We start from the raw sequence: 19,152 nt of genomic DNA on the forward strand, positions 1-19,152 counted from the left end.
TCACTGTTGTGTTTGCGGTAGAAATGGGTACTTGCTTGGAGAAGCACGACAAAGAGGGAAAGAAGGCTGGGTTCAAGGGCCCACACGCGTTTATTGAAGGAAGAATGATTACTGGGTAACTCTGTTGACATTAACCAAATTGGAACTTTGAGTAATACCATGAGTACAGTTCATGTACTGCCACGAGTAAATGTACCGTTCGAACTACAATTGATGAACACTTGCCAACAACAACAAAAGGAAGTAAATAGATTTGCTATTCTGTTAACCACCACCGCTACCTCAGCCGAGCGTAGTTTTCCGTCGGAGTAAGCCTCTCAAGGTTCACTGTTTGTTTTATTGGTCACATTACTACTTGTGTTATCTAATTTGTGTTCTTTTTTAAATGCAGGAGTTCGTTTTCAGTTCACTCAATATCGCTAGCCTGAATGCTAGGGGTTTGAGAAATCCTACAAAAAGGAAAGCTTTATTTTTATATTGTAAACGCAGTTGCGCAGATTGTGTCCTTCAGGAAGGAAAGTGATTTTACATTTTGGAAAGCACAATGGGGAGATATGGCCTATTTCAGTCATGGATCAAATCATTCTGCTGGTGTTTTGACACTTATTCACACGTTTTTAAAGGTGACATTCTAGAATCCACACCTTCACAAGACGGCAGGTGGGTCATAGTAATTGTTAAACTTGACAATGTTATTTTCATCATCTGTAATGTATACGGACATAACTCACATGCTCCTAATAAGACCCGTTTTACCCAATTTACCAGGAAAGTACAGGATTTAAGCAACAAATACTCAGAGGCTTTTCTAATTATTCCAGGGGATTTTAATGAAACACCTGATGCATCTGCTGATCGTTTTCCTCCTAGAACGAGTCAAAGCCCTCAAGATAGTAACATTATCGTTACATTATGCAAGGATCTCTGTGTTGAGGATGCCTGGCGTTATTTCAATCCGGATGCAAAGGTTTATACCTGGACCAACAAAACTATGTCACATAAATCTAAAATAGATTTATTCCTAATGTCCCTCTTTTTGTTACAATTTGTTATAGATGTAGATCATCAGTTGGCTCCCTTTTCTGATCATCACTTGATTTCCCTGAATTTACAAGCTACTAAAAAAATCAAAAGGTGCTCGAGGTTATTGGAAATTAAACAACACACTTATTAACGATACTACTCTCATTGAAAACATCAAATCATTAGCTAAATATATTTTTTGCTAGAAAAGACTTGGGAATTTTTCAAATATAAAGTCAGTGGTAGCCATTAAACTCGCCAAAGAGCTGATGCAATTTAAAGAGCCTTAGAGAAAAGGAGCTGATGAGCAAACTTGACAGTTTTCTAAAGAAATATTATCTCTGAAGAAGAGGAGTCTGTATTCAAGTCTTTACAACTAGAATTAGAACAGCTTTACACAGATTTGGCAAAGGGTGCCTTTGTAAGGTCAAGCGCAAAATGGATTGAAGAGGGGGAAAGAAACGCTAGTTAATTTTTTGCACTTGAAAAGAGAAACCACAAAAGAAAATCTATAACTGCACTCAAAATTAACTATGTTTTATGCAAAGATCCCATTAAAATATCATAATTTGTCAATTCCTTTTATGAAAATCTTTACAGCTCTCAATTTCAGGAAGATGGTTGTGAAAGCTACATTTGCCACATTCAGAATTATGGCCCTGTAATTGAGGATGATTTCCACTCAGTTTGCGACTCACCTGTGTCAATTGAAGAAATTAGAGACTGAATTCAATGAAAAAAGGGAAATCACCTGGCCCTGATGGCCCTGTCAGTTGAATTCTATAGACAGTTTTGGGGGTTACTAGAAGACCCGATTTTCAATGTTTCAAGATTGCGTAAAAAATGGGGAAATGGTCTCCAATATGAAACAGGGCCTTATTTCATTTGATTCCGAAGCCCGATAAAGACCCTTCTCTTATTGACAATTGGAGACCAATCAAAAGTAATTACTTTATTAAATATTGATTACAAATTGATTGCTCTGGTTTATGCCAACAGATTAAAGAAAGGAATAGATACCATTATAAATGAGACTCAAACAGGACTTATGAAGGGCCGTCACATAAGCTCGAACATTCGTTTAATCTTGGACAGCAGGACGGTGGCCATGGAAGTCGGAATCCGCTAAGGAGTGTGTAACAACTCACCTGCCGAATCAACTAGCCCTGAAAATGGATGGCGCTGGAGCGGTGCGTCTCCATGGTTCTCCTTAACCTTTTATTTAACTAGGCAAGTCAGTTAAGAACATATTTTTATTTTACAATGAAGGTCTACCCCAGCCAAACCCTAACCCGGATGACGCCGGTGATTGAGACTGCATCTGTGTCAATTAGGTTAGTATTGTGGAGTAACTACAATGTTGTTGACAGTGGTGTAAAGTACTTAACTAAAAACAGTACTACTTAAGTAGCTTTTTTGGGGTATCTGTACCTGACTATTTATATTTTTGACTACTTTTACTTCACTACATTCTTTTAAAAAATAAAGTACTTTTTTGCTCCATACATTTTCCCTGACACCCAAAAGTACTTGTTACATTTGGAAAGCTTAGCAGGACAGGAAAATTGAAAAATTCACGCACTTATCAAGAGAACATCCCTTGACATCCCAACTACCTCTTGTCTGACGGACTCAATAAACACACATGCTTTGTTTGTAAATGATGGCTGAGTGTTGGAGTGTGTCCCTGGCTATCTGGAAAAAAAGGGGTGTCTGGTTTGCTTAATATAAGATTTTTTTAATGATTAATACTTTTACTTTTGATACTTAAGTATATTTTAGCAATTACATTTACTTTTATATTTAAGTATATTTAAAACCAAATACTGTTAGACATTTACTCAAGTAGTATTTTACTGGGTGAATTTCACTTACTATTTTCTATTAAGGTATCTTTACTTTTACTCAAGTATGACAATTGGGTACTTTTCCACCGCTGGTTTTTGATCCACCCTCAGTTTTCTCTTATCACAGGTGTACCTGTTTTAAAGTCACCATTGCCCTTATGGTTAAATCCCTGAGCGGTTTCCTTCCTCTCCGGCAACTGAGTTAGGAAAGACGCCTGTATCTTTGTAGTGACTGGATGTAGTGACGGGGCTCCCGAGTGGCACAGCGGTCTAGCCGGGGTAGGCCGTCATTGTAAATAACAATATGTTCTTAACTGACTTGCATAGTTACAATAAAGGTTAAATAAAAAAATAAGTATTGTTACACCATCCAAAGTGTAATTAATATCTTCACCATGTTCAAAGGGATATTCAATGTCTGCTTTTACATTTTGTACCATCTACCAATAGGTGCCCTTCTTTGTGAGGCATTGGAAAACCTTCCTGGTGTTTTTTGGTTAAATCTGTGTTTGAAATTCACTGCTCGACTGAGGGACCTTACAGATAATTGTGTGTGTGGGAAACAGAGATGAAAATCATGTTAAACACTATTATTGCACACAGAGTGAGTCTATGCAACTTATTATGTGACTTGTTAAGCACATTTGTAATCCTGAATTTATTTAGGCTTGCCATAACAAAGGTGTTGAGTACTTATTGACTCAAGACATTTCAGCTTTTCATTTTTTTATTAATTTGTAAGCATTTTCCAAAAAACATAATTCAACGTTGACATTGTGGGGTATTTTGTGTAGGTCAGTGACCAAAAAAAAATCTAAATTCAATAAATTACAAATTTGGGATGTACACAACAAAATGTGGAAGAAGTAAAGGGGTGTGAATACTTTCTGAAGACACTGTAGGTAGCTAGCTATCTTTTTATCTAGCGAGCCAGGTTAGCTAATGTAACTAGCTAGCTAGATACCTCATTTGAACGTTAGGTCGTAGCTCATACAAGTTTATTGTGTATTATCTAGATACTGCTGGTTATGTAACGTTATCATTTGATAATGCTAGCAAGGCAGGCTGGCTACAGGCTAGCTAACCTTAGTTAACTCGCTAGCTAATGTTAGCCTACAAGTCGTATTTGCAAGTTATTTTGTAGCTCATACAGGTGTATTCCATTTTGTTTAGGGCAAAACTTAATAATGGATGTAGCTAACTCATGTCTGAGTCTGACTAATACAGTGAACTATTGGTGCTTTCAAGGGAACTGGGAGGGGAAAAAACTAGGTCAAATCATGACGTCAGTGATCTTCAGATCGGAAAGTCAGAGCACTAGAAAAATGCCTGAGTTTGCAACTTGGAATTTCGAGTTGGAATACTGTTCAAAATTACATTTCCCAATCTGAGCTAATTTTTGTCCACACACTCACTAATGAATTTCTGGCTACACCACTGAGGTTAGGCATAAGGTTATCTGTGTGGTTAAGTGTAACAGTACTCTTCTTGCGTTTTGTACAATCAGTCATCGACACGGAACTCCAATATGTAGCACCAGTCATGTAGCTTTATTCTGATAGGAACGGCACAAAATTGCACGTCATGCAATGCATGTCTCACCATCCAACTCTGCACTCACGCACCTTATAAAATATATGAACCCCCCCCACCAGACACAGTAAGTTGCTAGCTAGTATTGGCGGGAATTCTTTACAACAAAATGCACAACACATATTCTCCAAAAACCGCTGCATCTTATATGTGATGTTCAAATAACATTTACAAACAATTTGATATAAATTGTACATTTAAATCATCACTTGAGAGTATAAGAATCACTTTTGATGTACAGTGCTTGGCAACCAACAACTTACCGCTGGTTTGGTGCTTGTTCACTGGGACGATTCTAACTGGAACATCCCTCCTCGTAAGCAAGCTACGCAAACCAGCCAATAAGATGCCATGTTGAGTAGGTGAAGGCAAGACAAACTCAAACCAAAAACCCATTGGCTTAACAATAAAGTGGCAAGGGGAATCACCAATATAACCCTGTTACACTCCCCCCTACTGAATTACACTTGCCAAGAAAAATAACAAAATACAAAACGGCACTGTGCAAACATACCAGATACAGAGACACTCAACATATGTACAGAATAATCCAGAGAAAAAAAAATATATATACTACCTAATAGAGAGAACTAAAAGGTAAAGCTGTGTATATCAAGGATGCAGACCCTGCTTTAAATCAGTCACTAAATATTCCAGTCATTAGACTATTCTCCTTGAGAATTAGAGTGAAAAGCGGTTGATCAATCCCCTTAGCCCTCATAGGTAAACATGCCTGTCACATGTTAAGTACACTCGGTGACTTTAAAACATCCAAGTAATAAAATAAACCACCATAACAGACTTTATCATATCCGTCACATTACCATCCTGCAACCTCTAATCATGGTCACAATGATGTAAAAGCAAAACAAATAAAAGATGTCAATACCATTGACCCTCTATTCACATATTTAACCTTCAAGAGCTAACTTTCTGCTGATTCATAATCTCAATCAGTCTTGACACTGGTTTAAATAGCCTTCCTGCCCTTGACCTAATATGACCCCGACTACCTTCAACTGCATAAGGGGTAACAGTGTTGTGTACTGTTGCAATAGTGTGTCCGTCAACACAGTCAGTACGTAACTGATCAGGTAATGAATGGTCCGCGTTTGGTAGGTCAGTACGGATATCGTAAGCAGACTGGTCAATTAGCTCACTCACTACACTGTTACTTGAAGACTCTCTGATCGAGGCAGACCTTCCAGGTGCAGTATCCAAAGGTGGAATATCCTGAGCATCCAAGGATTGCACATCACCCTCCAGACTTGTGTCACCTGTTCCTTCAGAAGACAACTCTGACACCCACACTCTGGTTCTGTACTCGGCACCATCATCCACTGCAGTGTCCATGGCAGCTGAGACCACAAGGCTGTCATTCATGTCCTCAGACTCTGTTAATCCAGACATGTCTGTTCCCTCCTCAACAGCAGCATGGGGAAGAGGAAGAAAGTTGACTGGCATTATCAGGTTGCGATGTACCGTCTTCTTCCGTCCAGTGGAGCTGTTCTGAATCTTAAAAGTGTGACTGTCAGCATTCAATCCAGTGACAAGGTAGACCGTATCCTCCCAACGGCCAGCGAGCTTCCGCTTTTCCCGCTCCCCCTTGTTAGCCAGCAATACTCGATCCCCAATCTCCACTGGTGCTCCTCTGACTCTTCTGTCATAAAGGTCAGCATGCCTCTTCAACTGCTTCGCTGCAGATGCCTGTGCTGCATTCATGGCTTCTTTCAGATCTCGCCTCAAAGACTGAACAAACTGGTCATAGTCGACAACTTCTGGGTTCTCTATGACAGAGGCAAAGACTATGTCAACAGGCAGTCTTGGCGTCCTCCCAAACATTAGCAGGAAAGGGGCAAAGCCTGTGGTCTCGTGGATTGTACAATTGTATGCAAACGTAAGGGACTTCAGCGCCTGAGGCCATCTGTGCTTTGCTCTCGTTGGCAGGGCCCGGATCATGTTACCCAAAGTCCTATTCATCCTTTCGCAGGACCCGTTCCCCATCGGATGGTACGGCGTGGTGTGAGACTTCTGAACGCCTGCAACACTCAACAGTTCGGCTATTAAAGCGCTCTCAAAGTTGGCTCCCTGGTCTGAGTGTATACGGCGAGGCATCCCGTATACACAGAAATAGTTGTTCCACAACTGATGAGCTACTGACTTAGCAGACTGGTTCGGACACAAGAAGGCATGAGCCAATTTGGTAAAGTGGTCAGTAACAACGAGCACATCCAAGGATTTGTTTGAAGAATCTTCTGCAGACCAGAAGTCTATGCACACTAGTTCAAGAGGCTCAGTTGTTATTATGCTCTCAAGAGGAGCTCTTGCTTCCGGATCAGGAGTCTTGCTCACCACACATCTCCTGCAGCACTTCACATAAGCTTTTACCTCCCTCTCCAGGCCATGCCAGAAGAACCTCTGTCTTGTCAGGTAGACTATTCTCTGTTGGCCCTGGTGGCCAGCTTCATCACGGACACACTTCAACACCATTGCTTTCATGGAGGCTGGAACCACATACGGATACATTTTCCTCTTTGTAACCACATTCTTCGAAACACGATACAGTACACCCATCTTCATGGTCAACTTGTCCCAACTTCTGAGAAGACACAAAACCTCAACACTCTCATGGGCACGCTCTCTCCGGGATGGTCTTCTCCCCCTCTCCACAAAGAAGATGACTTTGCTGATCACATTGTCATCACGCTGCTTTACTCATCAGTAGGTCGTGTGGCAGAACATCGACATCGGTCTGCTCTGATGGCATAACAGCCTGTGGGAGCTGTGGCAACAGCAGTGCATGTGAGCCCACTTCACCCACCCAGCACCTGTGTGAATGAAGAACAGCTGCAACTTCATGTCTTGATAAAGCACCAGATGGGGGCTCAACAGTAGCCTGACAGCTAATGACCACTTCGTTGGAGTCAGAGGCTTTGTCAAAGGGGTGGCTGGACCAGCGAAACACATCTTGCACTCTGTCTGTGCGCACAGCGTCGGCTTCAGCTAGTAAGGTCTCGTACGGGACCCTTGTCAGGCGATGGAGTGCACTAGGTCGTACGAAGGGCTCTCTGCTCAAAGCATCTGCAACAACATTTATTTTTCCAGGGATGTACTTGATGTCAAACTCGTACGGTGCCAGCTTGGCGACCCATCTCTGTTCACAAGCATCAAGCTTTGCTTTGGTCAGAATGTATGTCAAGGGATTATTATCCGTCCATACCGTGAACTGCTGTCCCCGTAGCCAGTGGTGGAACTTGTCACAGATAGCCCATTTCATGGCAAAGAACTCGAGTCCTGTGCAGGATACCTCGACTGTGCATAACTGAGGGACTTGCTCGCGAAGGCTATAGGTCTCGCTGTAGCTCCCGGTTCCTGCACCTGAGATAGCACAGCACCTAAGCCATTGCTGGATGCATCCACCGAGAGTAGAAAGGGTTTTTCGAAGTTGGGGTGGGCCAACAAAACCTGGTCCAGTAAGGCTTGCTTTAGCTGGAATAAGGCCTGTCTGCATTCTGTTGTCCAGTCGGCAGCCGTCAACTTCCTGACAGGTGAGCTTTGCTTCTTTTTCCAGCGTAGAGCCTTGTGTCCAGTAGTCAATCCAAAGAGAGGCTTTGCAATGGTCGAGCAACCTTCAATGAACTGTTGATAATACACCACCATCCCAAGGAATGACCTCAATTTCTTCTGAGATGGAATGTCAGTACCATCTTTCATCAGATCAGCTTCTGTTACTCCTGTAATGGCCCTCACCTTCTCAGAGTCTGTAGCTACACCATCCGCACTAATGATATGCCCCAGAAACTTCACAGACCTCTGCAGAAAGTTACACTTTTTTTGCGCCAACTTCAGGTTGTGAGTCTTAAGACGCTCAAAAACCATTTCCAGGCGCTGTATAGCCAGATCTTCAGTGGGTGCATAGACCAAGACATTGTCAAGGTAACACAGCAGGCTAAGAAAGTTCTGATCCCCAAAGATGTTTAGCATCATCCTCATAAATGTTGCAGGACTATTACACAACCCCTGTGGCATTAGATTGTATTCATACAATCCAAATGGCGACGTAAAAGCTGTGAATCTCCGGTCATCCTCATGCACTTCCACAGTGTAGTAGCCAGAGGTAAGGTCCATTGTCGAGAAAAAGGCATTTCCACCTAACGCAGCCAGCGCGTCAGCCTGGTGAGGGAGTGGGTGGGCGTCTTTGATGGTGCGAGCATTGAGCAAACAAAAATCAGTACAGAGTCTCAGGTCTCCAGACTTCTTCCATACAAGGACAAGGGGAGAGGCGAACTCACTACTAGACTTCCTTATGATATCACGTTCTTCCATCTCATTCAATGCTTGTTTGAGCTTCTCATAATTATTTGGTGAAAGGCGTCGGTAGGGCATCCGAAAGGGTTTCTCATCACTCAGTTGAATGCGGTGAAGACATCCGGAAGCTTTTCCACAATCCAACTTGTGCCTGAAAAAAATAGACTGGTACTCAGCTATGAGCTGGATGAGTTTCTTCTTACCAGCAGGAGACGCTTGACAGGAGGAGACATCATTATCAGTCAAACCTAAGTCACATAAGACCTCAGGATCGCTTGAACTGTCAGGTCCGTCAGTATCGGGAAGTTGGCTGGAACCGTCAGTCAGTATCAAGTCATCTTGGCAGTCAGTGAGTATATCAGCCGTTCTCTGCACTTGCTGCTGTAAAGCTGCTGATGAATCATCATTCACACACGAACAGTCAAAGTCCTCTAGAGCCATGCAAGGAAAGACATTGGCTAGAGTGGCGTTTCGTCTCAATGTCACTGTCTTCTGAGAAGGGTTTATCACTCTAACAGGGAGTCATCCATCCACCCGCAATAGAGCTACTGTCCTCCCTACCAGTATTGACCTTGGTGTTGACCTTGAACTGCTGGGCTCAATGACAACAGCACTGCCAGCTGATAGGTTCTGAGTGTTTCGTAGTCTGCCCCAGACTAAGTGCTCCTGCATAGGCTCTAGCGTCACAGCCCCTTTTAGTCTCACAGTTCCAACTTTGTCAGGTACTTCACTGTCTCTCCACATTAGACATCATATCGATTAGCTTGCTCTCCTCACCCCCGTCACACACAGGAGTATAAACCCTCTTCCAGAGATCTCCATCCGTCTTCAGGTGGCGAATCAAGTGCTTTAGGAGATTGCTGCCCAAGATGAGGTCATCACTCTGGCCTACCAGTGTAGGTAGGCACAGCAACTCTACATCCGTACACCTCCATCTCCAGCTCACATACTCCCAAAGGCCTCGTCTTCAACCCACCACAACCAACCAAGACTACCTCTGTAGGACTCAATGATGGACTTTTCAACACTCCTGCATGCAACAGTTCAGGTAAGACCCTAGAGCGCAAGGTACAAGCCATGGATCCACTGTCAAGTATAGCTCTCACTTCTACTTCTCCTCCTATTAACACCTTGGCATAGAATAAATCATCATACAGGGAAAGTCTCTGTGTGTTCTGCATTATGATACTCTTCTCAGTCTCCATTTCGTCACAAACACTTTTATATACAGACTCCAAATCAACACCTCTCACTGATGGGGACTCTACAAAAGGCCCAACACTCTCCCCTTCTACATGCAGGCTTACTAGTTTTCCGGGAGCTGAGCAGTGATTACTGTAGGGACTCCACCAGCTGTGCTCAGAGCTGCGACCTTGGGGCACTGAGAGCGTGCGTGGCCAGCTACATGACAAAGAAAGCAGAGGTGATTGGCCCTGCAGTGAAAGTAAGTATCATGTCCAGCATCCCCGCACACGTTACATGGCCCATTAGACTTCACTTTGCTCCTATTCCCTTTTTGTAACTTATGGTCAGACTGTTGTGGACCCTGCTCCAGCACACGCTCCAGCATTGCAAGGATACGTTCCATCGGCTCAGCTGAGCCCTGAATAGTCTGGGCTGGGTAAGGCAATGGATTGGGTACTTCCATGTTTGTTCTCACAGCAGGCATGGTGATCGGCATGACAGCACCAACTTCCTGCTTCATTGTTGCGATGGCTGGGGTCAACTTAGATAAGTGAAAGTACCTCCGCTCCCTCCTGTATTCATCCAGCCTCTCATGAACATCTGCAGCAGTCCACTGCTGTAATGGCTTGCACTTAAAGACAGTTCAGCATTAGGGCAATGTCTGATAAACATGACTGTGAGCTCACGAGATGGGTCTTCAACACTTTTTTCCTGTCTCTTTAGACAATCTTCAGCAACCTCCATAGCCCTGTTCAGTCTGAGCCAATATTAAAATGGTTGTTCATCAGTCAGAGGTAATGTGGCATAAAAGTCAGCAAGGGGCATGCTTGAAAAAACAGTGTCACTAAAATGTTGTTTCAGAATGTCAAAGATGGGACTCGGGCCTTTGGATAAATCAATGGAGGGATTGGCTGCGTATGCCAACTTTAACAACATCGCGGGCCCTTCCCATAAGCCTGCCCATAACCTCAACTGCTTGGTCCATCACAGACACGCCCCTCTTACGCATGTAAACTATTACCATATCCTCCCACTCATGCACTGTGCACTTTTCAGAGCCATCCCCCACAAAAGTACACCGGTTCCCTGATATCAGACTTCATTACCAGGTTCAGGCCTGATACATCCATACCCCTCGAGCTGCATACACTCCCTATAACATTGTCCCCAACATGTCCAACAACTGCCTTTGACTCCAAACAGGAGGCAAATGTTCTCCCCAATGGAATGACCAATCTGCTGTACTATGTCTGCTATGAAATCCATGGAGACCTCCACACTCCATGTATTTGGCAAAACTCTTTCATACACATTCTTGGAGGTGTCCATGGGTAACCTATCATCAAAACCCTCCAGTTTGGGCATAGGTGTAGAAGTAACTGGAATTTTGGCTGAATCCCTACCAACAGATGGTGACAGATTAAATGACAGGAAACCCCTACCTCGCCCAACACCTTCCATTTTAACATTGGGAAATCAACACCCTAATAAAAATGTAAAACATATATATTTTAACCTTACGTCAAAATCTAACCTATATCTAGTACACTGGTAAAACTCACCCTACTTATATCAGATATACATCAGAATTGCAAATAAACAAGTAACACAAAAGTTATCCTTTATCTGTGAAGAGCCACAGCCAGAGAAATCATCAATTGCGATAATAAAAAGGTTCTAGTGGCGCCATCTTGTGGCGAAATGCGATATCGCCATGAACTGCACCAGCAACGTCTTATCTGATTCTTCAACAGCAACCATGGCGAAGTTCTGAGATGGAAATCCAGCGAAGGATGATCCGATCCAGAAGAACGGTCACGGCACCACTGTAACAGTACACTTCTTGAGTTGTGTACAATCAGTCATCGACACGGAACCCCAATATGTAGCACCAGTCATGTAGCTTTATTCTGTTAGGAACGGCACAAAATTGCACGTCATGCAATGCACGTCTCACCATCCAACTCTGCACTCACGCACGCTGGTTTGGTGCTTGTTCACTGGGCTAGTTACCAAAATAATACAATTACAATATACAATATAATATCTTTAACAATGTACCTGTAGGAACGGCACAAAATTGCACGTCATGCAATGCACGTCTCACCATCCAACTCTGCACTCACGCACTGTATAAAATATATGAACCCCCCCCCCACCAGACACAGTAAGTTGCTAGCTAGTACTGGCGGGAATTCTTTACAACAAAATGCACAACAAATATTCTCCAAAAACCGCTGCATCTTATATGTGATGTTCGAATAACATTTACAAACAATTTGATATAAATTGTACATTTAAATCATCACTTGAGAGTATAAGAATCACTTTTGATGTACAGTGCTTGGCAACCAACAACTTACCGCTGGTTTGGTGCTTGTTCACTGGGACGATTCTAACTGGAACATCCCCCCTCGTAAGCAAGCTACGCAAACCAGCCAATAAGATGCCATGATGAGTAGGTGAAGGCAAGACAAACTCAAACCAAAAACCCATTGGCTTAACAATAAAGTGGCAAGGGGAATCACCAATATTACCCTGTTACATAAGGTTAGGTTTAAAATCACATTTTAAGAAGACCAATTGTAGAAATAGTCGGCCTATATGACTTTGGCTGTAACTAGCGACGACCTAGAATTATCTTGACCGAGTTACTGCCCTGATGACACAGACGGCTTCATCAACAACGGTAATATGTGTTATGTGAAAAGTTGTATACAAAATAAATATATCCAGTTTGAAAAACTCGTATTTGAATTACCCAGCCAAGCAGATACAAGTAGCAGAGTAATTTTGGTTGTGAAGTACATTTTCAAATAACTTAGTCCTTTCTTTATAACAATGAAATGTGTTACTTTGCTGTCTATTGTATCACGCTGTCCCAGACCCTACCAGTCAACACCACCTCGTAAGATGACGAAGTACATTGCCTGCTGCAGTTGTTCGAGAGATGTCCAGTTTCATGCAACATAGAAAAGACCAGCAAGGGGACCCTGAAACACACAGACATGCCCTTCCTGTGAGCATTCCTATAAATGGAACAGTGGGGACACTTGAATCAGGTTGGTGACATTTGCCCTGGTCAAGGTCAAACAGTTGTGAGTTTGGTCCCAATTCACCTTCATAACATAGCCTGGTTTCACCAGGCTGATCACTGAGTTTGTCATAATATTTCACTTTGCATATCATGACATCTGAAGTGAAATAGAAAGGTGAATGCAACGATCAGGTTGATTTCACCATGCTAATTATAACCACCATTAATAATGTAATCAGTGCTCTGTTTGTGTGACTGACCAGTATCTTTGAGGGGCCAGGAACTCATCTACGCTGCCAAGCCCATCAATGGGGCGCTGGCAAAGAACTTACCTCCAGCCTCACTTCTTGCCTGCTTACTAACGGTCGTCAATGGAGAGGTAGGTAGGTTTAGTCTGACCTGTTCAAACTTTAACATAGTATATCACATATCCTAACTGGCATTGGTAATCGAACAGTGACTGTATTTGTTCACAGATGCATCTATTGACCCAGCACTAGGAGACTTGCAAGATGATGTGATGAAGTCCAGACTGACATACGGGCTCTAAATGGAGAGAGACCTGGTACTTGGCATGAACATTTTACTAGACAACTTTTACTTGCTGTCTTTTTTTATTATTGAACTGAATGGAATCAGTCAATATGGGGAGGGAGAAACCCAGTGTATTCTGCACCAGGATCAGGTAACTCCTGGTGTATACAGGACACCATATAGGAAGGTATGACCACTCTGACATGTTTACCAAGGTAGCCCAATTATCACCAGACAAAATGTTGATAGGCACAGTATCTGTATCGGCAGGGAATGACAATGAATGATGAAAGGTGCACATTGTTATATCAGCAGAACACTGATTCTATGGTTTTATGTAAAGGGTTTTTTATTCTACATGGACCTGTTACTACATTTGAATGTTATCAAAACACTTGGTTTAGAATATCTACACACATTATTTTTATTTACCTTTATTTAACTTGGCAGTCTTATTTACAATGACGGCCTACCAAAATGCCTCCTGCGGGGAAGGAGGCTGGAATTATTATTATTATTATTATTTTTAATTCAACACGCATCACGACAAGAGAGACAACACTACATAAAGCGAGACCTAAGACAACCACATAGCATGGCAGCAACACATGACAAGAAAGCATGGTAGCAACACAACATGACAACAACATGGTATCAACACAGCATTTCAGCAGCACAACATGGTAGCAGCACAAAACAAGGTACAAACATTATTGGGCACAGACAACAGCACAAAGGGCAAGAAGGTAGAGACAACAATACATCACGCAAAGCAGCCACAACTGCCAGTAAGAGTGTCCATGATTGAGTCTTTGAATGAAGAGATTGAGATAAAACTGTCCAGTTTGAGTGTTTGTTGCAGCTTGTTCCAGTCGCTAGCTGCAGCAAACTGAAAAGACGAGCAACTCACGGATGTGTGTGCTTTGGGGACCTTGGTAGAACGGGTATTGTATGTGGAGGATGAGGGCTGCATTAGACATCTCAGATGGGGCGGGGGAGTGAGGTCTAAGGGTTTTATAAATAAGCATCAACCAGTGGGTCTTGCGACGGGTATACAGAGATGACCAGTTTACAGAAGAGTATAGAGTGCAGTGATGTGTCCTATATGGAGCATTGGATAAGGAGCATTGGTGGCAAATCTGATGGCCGAATGGTAAAGAACATCTAGCCGCTCGAGAGCATCCTTACCTGCCGATCTATAAATTACATTCCCGTAATCTAGCATGGGTAAGATGGTCATCTGAATCAGGGTGAGTTTGGCAGCTGGGGTGAAAGAGGAACAATTACGATAGAAGAAACCAAATCTAGATTAACCTTAGCCTGCAGCTTTGATATGTGCTGAGAGAAGGACAGTGTACCATCTAGCCATACTCCCAAGTACTTATATGAGGTAACTACCTCAAGTTCTAAACCCGCGGAGGTAATCAGGGGGGCAGCTGAGTATAAGACCTGTAAATTCAGCAATTGCATTCTTCTCATATTACTCTGTAGGCTACTAACCTATTCAAATATTCCTCTCTGGCGTTTCTCACCATACATCTGCCTTTTGTTATTGAACTCAACCTGCAGGAGGTTTGTTTGTTGTGATTGAGTGGGGGGAAACCGCTGTGGGCAAGGTTCTGACAGATGGGTGTGTCTTGGTGGCGGCAAGGACACCCCCAAGAAACACCCACATCAAACCACACCCCCAAGCCAAATCACATTTGGCTTCTGTCATGGCCGCCAGCATTTCTTGAGGAGCAAGCCAAAAAACGAGTCCAAATCAGCGGGTGCAGTTCCCCTTTAAGTTCTATCATTAGTCATTCAATTCTATTACCTAATATATTTTCAAAACAGCCTAAATTACATTCACTTTAGGGGCCCAAATGTAATTTGATTGTTAAAAATGTTGAAGGGGATTCTCGTGTTTTGTTATTGTTCAAACTCATCATTTTACATTTTGATACACACAGAGGCTGGAAGGCCTACTGTTGTGGGAGGCAGAAGGTGGCCCCATCTTGTGGCAGTTAGTTCTATGACCATCAGACAGCATGTGAGCTCATTGTTTTTGTTAACCTGCTTGATGATGTACACTGAGTATAACCCCCGAAAAGGTGTCAAAAGCGTTCCACAGGGATGCTGGCCCATGTTGGCTCCAATGCTTCCCAGAGTTGTGTGAAGTTGGCTGGATGTCCTTTGGGTGGTGGACTATTCTTGATACACAGAGGTCAGGTGTTGAGTGTGAAACAACCCAGCAGCGTTGCAATTCCTGACACAAACCGGTGCACCTGGCACCTACTACGATACCCAATAAATATGGTGTCTTCCCCATTCACCCTCAATGGCACACAAGCCATGTCTCAATTTTCTCAAGCCTTAAAATCCTTCTTTAACCTGTCTGTCTAATCCCCTTCATCTGCACTGATTTGAAGTGGATTTAACAAGTGACATCAATAAGGGATCATAGCATTCACCTGGTCAGTCTATGTCATGGGAACAGCAGTTGTTCCTAATGTTTTGTACACTCAGTGTATAATTTACACTTTACAAATTGACTTTCTGTAAGTAATTTATAGTTAAAGAAAACTAGAAATGACAAAAGCAGGGAAAGACTTCAGCCTGACCTGAAAATACAGTATTGTCACAATCAATTGAACAGGAATGCAGACTTGCACAGGCCTACATGTGACAATACTTTACAGTCCTAAGGGAATTGTAAAGCGATATAAATGGTATCCTTTCTCAAATACTACTATTACAACACTACAATGACATACAATCAGTTTCACCTACATACTCTCCCGCCCTGCTCCAGTTTAGCTCTCCATAAATGAGTGGGGATTTTAATTAATTTCTGCTCATGATCTTGATCTAATTAAAGCCTTCGTCCCTGCCATGTCATTTTCATAAGCTGCTCCCTCCAATTACATATAACAACCTAGCCCATTCAGATATTAACCTTCTGTGTGAAGTGTCTCTCCTTCCCTCGACTTATCTACTTGCACATTTAAAAATAATACATCGGGAAACTCCAAGATAATTCCACCTTTTGTTTTGAATTCCACGATAGAGTTTAGCTATTGTATAACTTATTTCCCATTTTTCTCTGACAGACTCTTGTAGATAAAAGAGAAGTTGGTGTGTCAATTGTCCTGGTATATGTTCCAAACCTAGTAAATAAATGTCATTTTTAAGAAAAACTCTCAAATTGATGACTCAGTCAAATACCACTAGTTGTCATTCTAGACATGTTAACTACTGATGTTGTGACCCTCTCTAACCCTGACTCTATGAAACTGAATGAAGTGAGGTCAACAAGGCCAGGGAAGATATGTCAATTGTAGATTCAAAATTGACCCAAAATAACTCCAGGCTAAAACCCTTGAACTGAGAGGAGTTATTATACTTCAAGGTTGACCTGATTTATCCATGCACAATACATCAGAACTCCATCCTTTGAGAGGAGCTAAGATGACATGGTGCCCCATAACAAAAAAGCGTGTCTTATCATCCACTTTGTGAAATATTGATTCTAAACACACAGACTTAAATTTCGTGCTGGTTTTAAAAGTACCTCCACTTTGGTCCAGCAGCAGGGCTGGGGTCAGATGCCATGCATGTTTCACTCTCCCAGCAGACCTCCGGGGGCCTGGGGGTTTCAAAGCTTAGTGAGGGTTCAGTGAGTGACTAAAGTGGCTGTAGCAGACCATGGACAAACAAAGAAACATTATCCTGGGTCCCCATCCACATTATTTATGAATGATACACTTTCTCCTGGTTTTGGAATGTGTGAGATTTGATTTCAGTGAACACATGATCATTTAGACATAATGTTGTACTTCACTATCAGCAACCTCAGGACCAAACTACTATTATAACAAATAGACGCAAGTGTGAAGGTTCAGTGTTGTAGTGAACATGAGATATGACCAGTAATTCTTAACAGTGGCTATAATGTGACAACTTGGTGAGGTACTGCAGTAAATGAGTCTGAGAAAAAAATTATGCCTCTGAGAAATGCAGCGCTGCCTCTTGGAAGAGCTACAAACATGGAGTTTGTCGTCATTATGTTAAACCTGGTTAATACACTGTGTGTGTCTGAGTGTCCTACCACAGCGCCCTTCCAGCCCAAGCCACAATTTACTAGGAAAACAATCTTCAGTTGGAGGGTGTTGTCTGTTGTGGGTCTGCACTTTATACAAGTCCTCCCTGTGTCTAGAATTAATTACATTTCGTTATCTGGGAAAAAAACGTGAGAAAAAGAAAGAATGGGACTGGAAGGCAAGTAATGGTTGCTACACAGGGGGCAATGAGAAGGTCACCAAAGGAGGGGGGGGGGAGAGGGCGGAAATACCTTCTATGCTAGATTAACACTGGGTGTGCCATTGCTCTGTTATCTGTGAGCTGGCATGTGGACACTGGACACAGAGGCCAACATATCTCAGACTCCACTGCTGTTTTCCTAGCTCAGCTAATAGCATGTGACTTCCTCAGCATTGCTCCTCAGAGCCAAGACACAACCAGAGACTGGGATTCTGACACCTCCCTGAAAACAGATGACATTGTTGTTGTTTTTCCTGCCGCAGACCCCCCTCCACAAGGGCTGTCTGGTTAGAGGAGGGAAATGAGAAGGACAAATTAATTTAAAACATATGCTCTTGTCCATTTGCAGTCCGCCCCTTCGAGGAACGACACGATGGCAGACTTGAGAACAAGATCATGAGGCCTCATTTATCAACCCATGTTTTCAAACAAAACATTTGACTGTATTTTGTGTAGAATTATGAATATTTAGGGTTATTATGGGGTATGTACAGTATGCTTTGACACATCTGGACAACAACTTTTCAATCCTGTATATAATACTCACAGTATTATGCGTTATTCTACAACACTGAAAATATTATATGAACCCCAACGCCATGTGACCCTATTACATCTCATAGAACACATAATTATGTATTCAGATGGTGGGCTATTGAACAAGCATCTCACTGAACATGTATCACTACTTTGGTTATTCAATCATTTTATTGTGTCCACTTCAAGTCTTTACAACTATACTAGCAGTGGTCTCTGCCAAAACAAAGGTGTGACTTATTCAGCACTTTGAGTGCCGTATGGAGCTCTAACGGTTCATAAACAAATAAAATCAATTTAACTGATTAGTGTCTAAATGCATTTGAGTGTTCTGTCATTCACCGTTAATCGGCATTGCTTCCCTTTCAATCTGACAAGATTTGATTGTGTTGTGAAGACCATTGAGTTCCAAAGTAACCCTCTGTTTCTCCAAATAAGAGCAACCCCAGCTAGCACATAACGTTCTGAGGACCATATGTTTCTTAGAACTTGGTGAGAGCATGGTTGTCCTTTGGTTATTTTGCCACAATGCTCTGGGAATGGTGCAAGATACCCAGATACATAACATTCTGAGAACCACATGTTTCTTAGGTGGGAATTTCAGTACATAATGTTTTCTGCAGGTTTCCTCATGGTTCTATTTAAAAGGATGTAATCAGAACATTAAGAAAGCTTTCCATAAAAAACAGTTACTAAAAACATTAGTAACATTCAAAGAGTGTTCTACGAATATTATTTAAAAACATTTAATTTCCGTTCTTAGAACGTTAATAAAACCTCCCAGGA

General features: G+C 42.3%; 1 long non-coding RNA gene across 5 annotated transcripts; it reads left to right on the forward strand.

Moving 5' to 3' along the window:
* Positions 1 to 4: 4 nt before the first annotated feature.
* On the forward strand, positions 5 to 18,874 carry LOC135519970 (uncharacterized). Of its 5 annotated transcripts, none has more exons than XR_010452326.1 (4): positions 5 to 660; positions 12,842 to 13,018; positions 13,257 to 13,372; positions 13,470 to 17,808. It is a non-coding gene; the product is annotated as an uncharacterized LOC135519970 (long non-coding RNA). The 5 variants fall into 5 exon arrangements; XR_010452327.1 differs by lacking the exon at positions 5 to 660 and adding an exon at positions 18,179 to 18,874 and having other exon boundaries at positions 9,555 to 13,018; positions 13,470 to 13,558; XR_010452325.1 differs by lacking the exon at positions 5 to 660 and adding an exon at positions 9,555 to 10,215.
* Positions 18,875 to 19,152: the final 278 nt, after the last annotated feature.

This window comes from Oncorhynchus masou, chromosome 29 (genome assembly GCF_036934945.1).
Source record: "Oncorhynchus masou masou isolate Uvic2021 chromosome 29, UVic_Omas_1.1, whole genome shotgun sequence".
Lineage (NCBI taxonomy): Eukaryota > Metazoa > Chordata > Actinopteri > Salmoniformes > Salmonidae > Oncorhynchus > Oncorhynchus masou.